Below are 13,373 nucleotides of genomic sequence, written 5' to 3' on the forward strand. Positions count from 1 at the left end.
TTTACCTTTTCCAGAATGTAGTAGAAAGTGTTTTCCGCCCCCTCTGCAGGGGCAATCCTTTCACGCACTTAAAGTAGTTTCCAACTTTACAGGGGAAAATTGAAGCTGAGGTAACCCCCTGCCCCCACTCACTTAACCTGCAGTGGTTAAAGAAAAGCAGACTTGCTTCCTGCTCATCCTTTAGAGAGAGAACTTCTTTCTCCCTGCATGATCAAAAGTGCATCAAATATGCGTGTGTGTGTGTATATATAGAAGCGAGAGCAGGCCGCATGCTACTTCCTGCCTTCATCTTGCACACAAGTTTTTTTTGTTTTTCCCTAGATACAAAAAAAATGTTATTCCTGCTCTCTGAACAGCTTTTTGATTTCACAGTAAAACAATGGGATGTTGGTAAATATCAGATTTTTGCAAACTTTTCCAGTTGTTAAAAAGGCGGTAGAACTTCTTGTCATTGTACCCGTAGGATTAAATTGCTAAAATTTCATCTGAAACCTCCTAATTGGAAGCTGTTAGAAAACATTTGACTTAAGTTAAAGTTAAGCTTTTTAAAACTGCTTTCTTATGTTACAACGGGCATGTGTTGCACGTTCAAGAACATGACAAACGGACATTCTTGAATGCGCTTTTAGCGTGTGCTGTTCACGCTGGAGTGTCGCTACCAGAGACTTGTGCATGAATGTACTCACATCTGGAAGAATCTTGCTCCACTCTTTTTATTTTACAGCTCTATTTTGATAACTGAAAGAGTTGACCGCTGTTTTTAATTTCTCCTTGATCAATTTTTAAATGGTTGGTACTTTTGAGTTTTTAAAAGGACAAAATCCATGGCCAAATCCGAATTACTTTTCCACCCCTACAGCTTCTCCCTACCCCAACAATTAACCCTCCAAACGGAGAGTTATGGAAAAATAGTGTCTATGAATCCGGATGTTACTTTCATTAGATGATGTCATCAATTGTCGCCGTTTAGCTATGTTAGTGCAGAGCTGCTGGCACTCAAAAATACCTAACATCGGTTTTATAACTTTAAAAAGGTCATGCTTAAACTTAAAGTCATTAATTGCATTTAAATATAAACTTTTGTGCATCAGAGCACACCCACGTGAGGAAAAAGCACATCTCCACAGCATAGCTCAACACAGAAGATCCGCGGAGGGATGCTGAGTGGTCCGCTATGCCCTACCCTCTAGATGCCCCTACAATTGGAGGGGTAGGGGTAGGGGAAGAATTCGGATTTGGCCCATATGTCACTACCACAGTTCAACTGTTTTAACTTTCAACATGCGTTCAATGGCCACACCTTTTGTATGTAAAGCCAAAAAACTGACTTAATTTTGCCTATCAACACATAAATGCAAGAATTTTAGATGCAGAAGTCTGAAACACACCTATGTGCTCCTTTACATAGACTTTTCATTGGAAGTGGTCGCTTGAACACGTTTCCGAGGCCAATGTGAACGTAGCATTATGCTATACACCAGGCATGTGATGCGCGTTCAAAAACACGCTAAGCGCTATTTTAGCATATAGTGTTCACACTGGACTGTAACTACCCGATACTGGCGCATGTACTCACAGTTGGAAGAAGCTTTGTGCAAAATGTCAAAGCCGTGCAAATCTCGTGAATCTTGCTCCAGGCTTTTTGTTTCACAGCTCTGTTTCAATATATGAAATGCTTAGTGTTATATTATTCAAGCCAGGTACAATCCTCAATTATTAATTTCTTTTTCATGATCCCTTTTCAAACAGTGTATGGAACATAGACTGTAAATTAATTTACTGCACGGTGTTGACATCACCCATAGGAAAAGCCTTACCTCCAGCCCTCAGGTAAGAGCCTTTGCCTCACTTCCCGATACGTCTACCGCCATATTGCAAATGGTTGCAACCTGTCAACAGCGATTAGTCCGAGTCGACCTGGATCACATTTTTAGAGGAACTACAGACACCCAATCATGAGTGAGCTTATTCGAGGGCCACACCTCGCTCATTCTCTCACAATCAGTCAAACGTTTGAGGCGGGGCCAGACACCACATGCTTTTACTGAGGCATCTGGTTGGTCAGTTTATAACTTGAATAATTTGTGATGCAGAAAAAAATAGCTTTAAAAAAGTAGGAATAGAATGAAGATGTTAAGAAGAATGCATTAGAGCGAGAATGGTTATTCGGAAAAATAAAATGTGTCTATTTCTCAATGGAAGTCTATGGGACTTTGGCCTTCTTGTAACCTGCGGGTACTTCCTATTTGGAACGCAAGAGGGGAGGGGTTGATATGTCCATTACCTTCACAGTCTATGGTATGAAATATTGTGTTATTAACACGTCACTACAAAACCAGAGTCTCTGGTTGGTCAACTGCCGTGTTCATTTTGTACGTAGAGCCTAATAACAGGGTTAAAAATTTGCATTGCGATGAGTGAACATGGGAGTTTTGATCGTGAAAGTCCGAAACGCACATATGTGCGCATATTATTAGACTTTTAATTGAAAATGGACGCTTGAACCAGCGTTTCCAAGCCTGGTATGAATGTCACATTGGAGAAAAGACAATGAACTGCCATTCTATTCCTCTTCTTGGGGGAATAAGTCATTATTAATGTCCCACAGCTGATAACTGTGGTCAACAGCGGCGTGCGTCTGGACCAAGGAGCCGGTGTCTGGCTCAGAATAAAGTAATGATTGTCTTTTGTGGCTTTCTTAACGACTCTTTCTTGATCTCAGTGGAAAAAGTAATGAGATCATGGAAAAGGAAAACACAAGTTAGAGCTACGGTCCTCAGAGACATGGACTGAACTTGCACCCGGCCGCGCAATCGCGTGACGTCAGCCGGAGACCTCTGAACTCTGCAGCGTTTTTGAAATATTAAAGGAGAAAGCAATGTGCTTCAGTTTTAATAAAAAAGAAAGATCCTGTGCAGCAGAGGTTAAGGCGATATGAAAGGGAGCCGTGCAGCCTCTGTGTAGAACATAGTGGTATTTGGAGCAGCTCTTATCTCTGTTCTGCTCTCTCCGTTTTATCAAGTCAGGCCTCATAATTAAAGAATCTTTTCAACAATGATTCTGCAGTTCTCCAAAAAGTGAGGAAGAATGACTGAAACACTGATAGTGGATCAATGTTTAACATGTGTTGCTGCAGTTGACTCCAGTTTCATCGTGTACAGGTTGAGGTTTAACCATTCTTTACTGCGAACCTTCATTCCAATAAAGGGTAGAAACAATCCCAGTTGTTGTTTCATCCGTCAAATGACTGTTTGGGTTTGTTTAATCAAACAGAAACAAACCTATAAATGCTCATCTGTGCAAAACAAGACAGTTGGAAAAATAATGACTCTCATTTACTGCACAGACATGAAGAATGTATTAGTAACCGGATTTCTTTGTAAGTGTTCCAGTAAACCCCCTCCACCGTATGCGTCACATTTTTTGTTTATCCCTGATACTATACTTTGAAGTTTCATCCTAAATAGAAAGTAATAACTGTTTCAACACTTTTAAGACTGATATTTTAAAGTCCTAATCCCTGCTGGTGATTGGAAATGTCTGCAGTCATCGTGCAAGCAATAGGTCTCATCAGGGGTCAACGCAGTGACATCGAGGGAAAGTGTCCCAACCACCATCGTTGGCACGGGACGCACTAACTTCAAAAGTGTGAAAGAGTGTGTGCCTGGCCGTGTATTAAAACTCCTGTCCTCTGGGTGAAGTCACTGATAGCTCTTCTGGCTCATTCCTGGAATTCTTTCCAGTGGAAACAATCCCGTCGCTGATCCCAGTGTGTCAGCGGAGTCTGACCTGCCAACCCCTGAATTCTCCCTGAGTCCCAACTAAAGTCCTTATTAACACTGTTCCCTTCTCTAACTCATTTATTTCATTTATCCTCATTGGTGTCATGAGGAGAGAAAACAGATTTTTTTTTCCATGTCCTCTTAATATTTTTGGCCCTTTTTTCCCCCTATCCTTTCTCCCAGAATCCAGTTTTGGTCTTGATATGTACGTTGTATTCCCACAGTGCTTCACTCTAAACAGAGCTCCTGTCCTTTTACTATTTTAGCTCTGCAAACCCACAGTGCAAATCATAAGTTTTACTCCGTGCACTTGTGTGTTTGGGCAAACCTTGCCAACGGAGCTGTGCAAGTTTTACGCAAAACCCTGCCTGTTATTACAAGCATCTTGTGTGTGAGGGAAAGATTCTTTTCCCATGGTTCCTCAAGTGTGAGAAGAAAATACGGCTCTCAGGACATGAAGCAAAAAATCGGATCGTTATTTTTAACCTGTACAGAGACGGTCCACCGAGCTTAGACACATATCTGGCACCGGCTCAAAGAAAAGAGCCTGAATATGAAATACTGAGACTGCGAGGGGGGAAAAGTTGAAAGATGAAGACATCAGGGATGTGAACAGAAGAATGTTAAGGAGGTAAAATATAACACCTGTACTCTGTTTCCGCTAAATCGCATGTTCAAGGTTGGCCGTCTTTCCTGGCGTCAACTTTAGATAAGGCTCATTGAGATAGGATGGAATGCAACCATAGCAAAAGTGAGACTTGTAAACTTGTTAAGTGTCATGACACTCTAATAAAATCTAACCAATGTTCTTTCCAAGTGACACAACAAACCACAAAGAAAACCCAAAACAGGAGCATGTGACCCCCATTAAATGACTGGGAATCTAATTTTGTCATGTTCTTTCCCTGAATACTTTGCTTGTCTGACTTCTGCACAAAACCTAAGAGATGCTCCAGCTGAAAACAAACGTCAGGTCAAAGCCTCCATCTGACCCACTCCAATAAAAATGATGGTTTTAACATGTAATTGTAGCCTTTTTCTTATGATGGAGGACATATATAAAATAATTTTAGAATTTAAAAACTGCATTTCTGATTTTTTTTTTTAATTTAAATCATGTTGGATCAGTAGCGGATAAAAACCAGCGGTTCCCAGCCAGCAAGCCCAAGTGGGCCCCATATGGTTTAAAGGTAGGCCAAAAATGTGGGTCCCACCTGTGTTTGCCCACACTGGCTTAAGTGGGCATTCAGTGGGTTGGCTCGCTACGCTAGCCAGCTACCTAGGGAACAGCAGAACTCACTAGTTCGATACGCCAGAGCTTGCTAGCTTGCTACAGATGAGCTTGCTAGCATGTTATGGTGGAGCTCGCTTACTCGCAATAAGAGAGGTTGATAGCTTGATCAAATGGAGCTCACTAGCTAGCTACAGTGGAGCTTGCTTGCAACAGTGGAGCTCACTAGCATGCTACAGTGAAGCTTGCTAGCTTGCTATAGCGGAGCCCTCAAGCTTGATACAACATAGCTTGCTAGCTTGCTACAAAGGAGTTCACTAGCATGCTACAGTGGAGCTTGCTAGCATGCTACAGTGGAGCTTGCTACCTTGCTACTGCGGAGCTCCCTAGCTCGATACAACGGAGCTCGCTAGCATGCTACAGTGGAGCTCGCTACCGAGGAGCTCGCTAGTATGTTATGGTGGAACTCGCTTACTTGCAATAGGGGAGGTCGCTAGCTTGATAAAATGGAGCTCGCTAGCTTGCTACAGTGGAGCTTGCTAGCTTGCTACAGCAGAGCTCTCTAGCTCGATACAGAAGAGCTAGCTAGCATGCTACAGAGGAGCTCGCTAGCATGCTACAGTGGAGCTCGCTACCTTGCTACAGCGGAGCTCCCTAGTTTGATACAACGGAGCTCGCTAGCATGCTGCAACGGGGCTTGCTAGCCCGATACAGCAGAGTTCGCTACAGCTACTAGCACCCTATACTACACTGTCCACCGGTGGGGCCTCCACAGAAACTGTGGACAAACCCATTTCAGGCTCACATTTTCTTTCACTTTTAAACAAAATAGGGCCCATTGGGCCTTGGTGGCTGGGTTTGAAAAAGCACAGATTTGTGAAGCAGCAACTACCAAGTCTCCCTCATGCACTTGCAGAGAAATAGATCTATTAGCCTCTTCATTTTCCTCGTCTGTTCTGCAATCTGACTCAGAACTGTATGGCTAGATAGCTACGATATTGCTCGCCGTTTTTGTCGCTACCCTAATGTTAGCTTAGGCTTGTGAGGTGCTATTTAGCTAGCAGGAGTGAGTGTAAACAAAGAGCTGATGGGAAATTAGCTGAGGCTAACTTTGGCGCCACAACTCAGAGGCGAATGTCTTAAAAGCAACACATGCTTTTTTTTTAATTTAACGATTTTACAATAGAAAAAAATATAGTTTGAGTGGGTCTTTAAAATGAACTTTTATCTGTGTTTACACTGACTTCAGCATGTTTGTTACGTTCCCAACAAAACTCCAGCCTCTGAAACATGAACTGAGGAAGTGAAGAGCATCAGTTAAAATGTAATTTAAACTCAAAAGGTTTTAGCCTTTTTTTTGTTTTTTCACTTTTGTGAGTTAATGACCCAAAGGCTGATGCTCTTCCGAACACTGTTGTTGTTAAAAATAGACAGCTCGTGACCCCTACAGCTTTAATCCTTATTGCCTAGAGACCACTGTGGAAAAAGCAATGAAACAGAGAAGAGATCAGACACAAAGAGGGGTAAACACAAAAACTCGAGTTACTCTACTGTGCTTTTTCTGCTGCAAAAGGGAGACAGGAAGCAAAAAAATAATAATCTCTGTCCAGTCTTTCAACAAGCTTTGGAAGCAAGAATGTTTAATTAAAACAACAAACCGAATGTCCTCTTTTTATTAACTTTAATAAAAATCTATCTCAAGACTTCAATAAAAATAAATTACAAAGCTGTGCAAAAACATGCAGACAGTTGCCCTCCTTTTCTAAGAAGAAAGGCATGTCCAACATAAATTCACGTTATTGCCGGTGTCGGCATTTATCAGGCAATTTGATGCAATTTATTGCAAAGCGGTTGCTGTTCGCTTGGCTTACCTCCCAAGTCACAGCTGCAGGTGGGGGTTGTTTTCCCTGCGCTAAAATCAGATTCTGTCAGAAGTCTTTAAATTTCTCAAGGCAACAGGTTAAAGAGCGCCTCATAGGGGGTGGTTTTCTTTGAACCACCGTCATTAACCGAGGAGATGTGCTGATGAAGACGAGAAGCTGGTCACAAAGCCAGGTTTTTCCACTCTCTGAAACGATGACCCCCAGAGAAGTTTACACCGATAAAGCAGAGGAGTTCACTCAGATGGAGTGCATGCCATGCAGAAGAGGTCATGGAAAAGTCTTGAGTTTGACTAAGTGCACTCTCTCCGCTGCCTCGTCTGTCAGTCCATCTCAGCCTCACTCACCCACCCCGTGCGCTCACACAAGACGGTGCACGTTCAGGCTCGGATGCACTCAGACACACTGACCAGTCCGTGCGCACAGGCATCACTGAAAGCTGAGGTAATATGTAACAGTAGAGCAGCTCATAACTGCGAGTAAAAGAAACAAATGACACATGCGAGGATTTACACAGCTTTAAAAGGCTATGTTTGATGGCTGACGTCAAGAAGTATATTATCCATACCACACCGAATTAGTTTGGGTCCATTACTGGCAGAAGAAACACTGTAATGTGATTAAAAAAGAGGAACGGATAAGATTTAATGAGAGCCAAAAGTTGTTTTCATGTGATACTTTTTTTTTCAAGAAACTCACATGATTTCAGGCCATTTGAAAGGTTAAACTTCTTGACATGAAAAACATAGAAACATTAATTTATGTATTTTTTCACCCATATAATCAAATAAAATACTAGAATGTTAGAAAAACTTGCTCCTTAAAGTAAAAAAAACTATTGAAAGAGGCCAAACAACCCCCACATACAGCCCCAACCATTAAAGTCGTTTATCACTAACACAAAGACCAAATGGCCTTCAGTAACACCCCATTGCTAAGTACGATTTACATTTGCTGGTTTTTAGAGCTTTCCTTGATGTTTTTAACCTTTTTCATGGTTTCCCATGAAATGACCCCATCACTTATCTCCATTTACCCAGACTTGGGACGAGCACAAAATAAGCACCCGGTGTGGTTGCAGTAACCAGCTGGCATTCACAGACAGTTTCCATCCAGAGACTCACCGGGCTCAAGTCCGGATCAAATGCTCTGAGAGGCAAACCCTCCAGGATATTTTAGACATCTCAAGATTTCAACACGAGAATAGCTTTTAAATGAAAATGTAATTAAATGTTATCAGATTGGACATCGAAAACTATTTATTTATTGGTAGTTTTTACTCCCTTTTTTTAGGTTACAGATACAGTTGCTGTTATCTTCAAAACAATTCTTTAAAAGTCTTTCAGTGGTAATAATGAAAAAATGTTTCTTTGGAATATATTTTACACTGTTGTTGAGGATTCCAAATATTCCCACCCAGTGGTACAGAAGACTTTGGAAGGTGGCAAATTTGAACAGTAGAATGGAGGGCCAGTACAAATAAAATACATATTTTAGTTTGATTTATTTAATGCTTCCTGAAGCATTTGCAATGCTTAAAAAGTTTGAATCGGTGTATTCTTTATATTTGTCAATTATTATTTTAATATTGACTCAAAAATTACGGGGTATGACAGAATATTAGTGCCAGTTTACAAAGGATTTGTTTTTTAAATTACGACTTATTTATGTAAATTTACATTTTTAAAGTGCTCACTGTTAAATAATGAGAACAAAGTTGTATATTTGCGACTTTAAAAGTCATAATTTATACGTTTTAAAGTTGTAAACTTATACCTTTAAATGTCATATATTTGCAACTTTGAAAAACAAAAATGTATCTGAAAGTCATAGGCTAAATTTAAAAGGAAAAAGTTTTTTTAAAAATTTCAAAGGAAAAATGGCATAAATTAAGATTAAAGATAAAAAACGTGGAGCACTTCATGAAGCTTTTTTTTCCAATAGGTTTCAAAAACAGAGTATTTGAGCCAGTTCACAAAAAAAAATTTTATTACGACTTTAAATATGTACATTCACGAGAAAAAAAGTCGTAGCTGTTAAACTAGAAGAATAAAGTCATATATTTACATCTTTGAAAAGTCATTGGCTAATTTTAAGACTCTTTTTCATAATTTTACATGTTTTAAAACTGTAGATTTATTAGTTTAAATGTTATATATTTACCACTTTAAAAAGCATTCATTTATGAGAATAAAATACATAAATTTACAAGAAAAATTCATAAATCAAAATAAAAAAAAATAAAAAACACCAAAATTGTCTGTTTATCTGTGCTGTGCTCAAAGATAAAAGACGTGGAGCATTTTGTGAAGCCTTATTTGTCAAAAGGTTTCAAAATTGAGTTTTTGAGCCATTTTTCAAACAGAAGGAAGAGTTACTAATTACAACTTTAAAGTCGTAAAATTTACGAGAAAAAGTGATAACTGTTAAGTTACAATAATAAAGTCATGTTTATCATTTTTGAAGTCATGTGCTATATTTATTGTTTTTTCTCATACATTTACATGTTTTAAAATTTTTTAAATGTCATAAATTTACAACTCTTTAACACGTCAATTTCGGGGAGAAAAAATACACACATTTAAACCTTAATTATTTTAATTAACAATAAATAATCACCCAAGTTGTCTGTTTATTGGTGCTGTGCTCAAAGATGAAATCATGGAGCTTTTTGTGTAGCTTTATTTCCCGATAGGTTTAAAAAACAAAGAAATTCTGAACCTTTAGGTGACTCAAAATCACATTTTTATTTGCATACGATCATTGAAAAGAATATGCCAGAAACTGGGCCTCTGCAGACGGAAGCATCACACAAACTTGGAGTTTAAGAAATGATTGGAAGTGGACAGCTGCAGGGATATCAATGGTTTCATCAATGTTCTCTGCAGATCAATGAATAAAACATTAATAAACCATAAAGCAAACAAAGGAGCTTCCAAACTCTAAAGTTATCAATAAATTTTAATTTTACTTGTTCAAATTCCTGACAGCTTGACCAAATTGCTGCACATGGCGTTCACTTGCTGGACTGTAGGTTCACTTCGACTGTAATCTCACAACATTACTTTTCTGCTATCTAATCTCAGAAATTTACGAGACAAGAATTTTAAATTTATTAGTTTTTTCTCTTAAATTTATAACTTTAATCTCATAATATTGTTTTTTTGGGAGGCCCTAATACTTTGATGCAGGAGGGCAAATGTGTGTGAGAGTGTGTGTGTTCAGTCTTTGCAAAATTGTATTAATAATTAAATTCCTAGTAAGATTTCTTTTAAAATGAGGGTTTGGCAAAAATTTCAATTTCTATCTGATTTGTGTTTATATGAGCAAAACCTATTTGAATGTGACAGAAAGTAATATTAAAGCTATTTTCCAGACTTTAATTACATCAACAGACTAAAAGTGTAAAGGCTGAAATTTAGTTATAAACCCTTAAACTTTTTGGGAAGAAGTTTGGGATTTTTTAACTCAACTACAAAAAAATATTGAATGCATTAATTTTACTCTAAAACAATTCATCTATTTGTCCATAAAACAGACAAAATGCTTCATTTGTTGTCCTTTTTTTTATCAAAAAACATGCAAAATTCTTAATCAAAGCCACAAAACTTCACACTCATTCTGTCAGAAGTGCTTGTCTTGTGTCAATCGTTTTTCAACATCTACCTCCCCTTCAGTGCACCCTACTCTATACCTGCTACTATTTTCACTGCTTCTTTAAGTACAACAAAGGATTCACTATCAATGTGTTGAATCTACAAAGCCCTCATTCACAGCAGTGGCACTTTCCGACCTCACAAACAATCTGAGTTTTTTTTTTTTTTTCACAAAAACTTCATGAAGGGAACTTACAAAAACAGCACCCCCTGTTGATGGTTGCATGCTGGGGCAGGTGGGTAAGCGTCTCTAAAGTTCTGCTTATGATCTTATAAATATTTGTAGGATCAGAATTGTAACAAATGGAAATCCGAAGCCATTTTTTCTGCTATTTAATGGCTTTTTTTGTTGTATTTTTATGTTTTTTGGCCAGTATTTTGACCCATTCCACTATCCTCTTGCGCCATAGATTTCTCAAATCCATGTTGCCATAACACAATAACTCAACAACAATCAGAGGCTTTTTCAGACTCATTTCAACGCTGACCGCCACATCATTACATTTCTGCCCACAGCTGCAACCTCCTATGAATCCATGTTTGAAACTACTTTAAAAATCTATATCCCTTTGGGGAATATTGAGCTCTTTTGTAATTAAATTATATTAAAACATATTTTTTTTAAACACAGCTACCACAGTTCCAGCTAAATCAAACCGTTTTTTACTCATTTCATCACAGCAAGAATGCGGACATTAAAATAATATTAAAAATTGCTTAAATCTTTCCTCCTCTTGTAGTTGTCATACATGTAAACAAGCAAAAAAAATGTTTTTAAAAACTCAACTGCTCATAAGTTTACGTATGGAACAAAGGTAGACTTTGAACAAAAGGAAATTAATCCCAGAAACCTGAGTTTTCACCTCCAGCAGTGTCAAAGTGCAGTTCAGACCACTGGTCCTCCTCATTGCTCATAATTTGCACTTATTACCACATTAAAACATTTTTTGACCACCTTACTTAATGAAATGACCTCAAATTTATCAAAAAATTTTAAATTATAAACCCAACTCATATTTTTTTATGAAAGTTACTGTTGACAAAATGCCCAAATTTGAGAAAAAAGCACAACTGATCGTTACAAAAAAGCGTTATATTTGTTTCTTGTGATGCATCTGAATGGGCCAGTTTTATTCCAAAAGAGTTCTAACTGAAAACAAGTTGTGTTATAGTGATTGATGAAGTTATCAATTTTGACACTGGTGATAAATCTAATAACAAACAAGCTATAGAAGAAATCAAACCGGGCAAATAATGTTAACACATCAGAATATTGTTCAAATCAAAACATAAAACAAATTCAACTTTGCTAAACATGGAAGGAAGTAAAAAAAAGTGCAAGAAGTTTATGAGGCAGCAATTAAAGCGTAGAAATCAAAGCTGGATATTTAAACATCATGAACTGAACTTTTTACTCCTTCTTGCCCAAATATATTTTAATTACTTTATATGAAAGTATATAGAGTGTGCATGCTCTCTTCAAGCATGTATGGGTTTTTTCAAGGCACGCCAGCTTCCTTCCACAGTCCATAAAGGGTTTTAACAAGTAACATGTATGTATTAACTACAAGTAATGTGTTTTTGAAGTAAACAACAGCATATAGTTTTATTTCAAGAACAGGAACTGCATATATTTTTTCTATATGAACCTCGATTAGTCAGTAATATACTAAATATACCATAATATTCATGTGTTTTTATGCTTCTACAATATTAGGAAAATGGTAGCACCCCGAGTCTTTGACAAAAAATGTTTTTCTTCTCAAACTTTTAAACTGTATCCCATTGTACAAAAATATGCACTGTGGCAACAAAGTAGGATGCATGGTGGATCAGTGGTTGCCTCACAGTGAAACGGTTGTGGTTCAAATCCCAGCTGGGACCTTTCGTGTGGAGTTTGCATAGTCCCCTTATTGCACTCAGATTTCCTCCCACCATCCAAAAAGTATGATTGATTGGTGGCTCTAAATTGCCCCTATAGGTGGGCGTGTGTGTGTCATTGCAACAGACTGTGTCCAGAGTGTATGCTGCCTTCACCTGACAGTAGCTGGATTAGCTCATGACTCCAAAGGAAATTCAGTCAGATCTGAAAATGGATGGATGTAAAATTAACCATATTTTAGTCACATTGTCTTGACACCACTAGAAATTACCTTCATTTAGAATCAATACTACGTGAAAGCAAAAGCGTAAAGGGATTTTTTTCTAAATTAATATAATGGTCAAGGGGTCAATATGGACTTGTCAAAGACAAAAATCATGTTTAATGATGCTTTCAGAACTTTTTTTTTTTTTGTAAATCCAAGAAGTACATGCAACAAGTTGATTCATAATGTACCCACGCCTGAATGATGCTACGATTGATGAAAATCCTGTTTTAATAGGATGAATAAATCCCACAAAAATGATTTGAAATATGTCTATTCTTTTTGAAGCTTTGAAGAGAATTTGACAAATATACAACCAAGACTTTTTTCTATATTTAAATGTTTCTTTTACATTTACAAACTTTATTATGATAAAAGTTTTTTTAAGGATTATTCTATCTTTATTTGCTTATTGTATCTTGTTGAAACAATAATTTAGTTAATACCTGCTTACTTGTGCTACTAAACATATAGTTATTATTATTAATATTATTATTTCTATGTTTTTAAACCAAATCTTCAATTATAACAAAGTTAAGCATATTAAACTGCAGATACATTTTCTTTATTATTATTATTAACAAGGACACAATGACCATTACAGTATAGTTTTTGGGGTTTTGCAGACCTCCGCGCGCTCCCGCTGAGGGCACACAATCTCGGCAGGGGAGCAGAAC

This window comes from Oryzias melastigma, linkage group LG22 (assembly GCF_002922805.2).
Source record: "Oryzias melastigma strain HK-1 linkage group LG22, ASM292280v2, whole genome shotgun sequence".
Classification (NCBI taxonomy): Eukaryota; Metazoa; Chordata; class Actinopteri; order Beloniformes; family Adrianichthyidae; genus Oryzias; species Oryzias melastigma.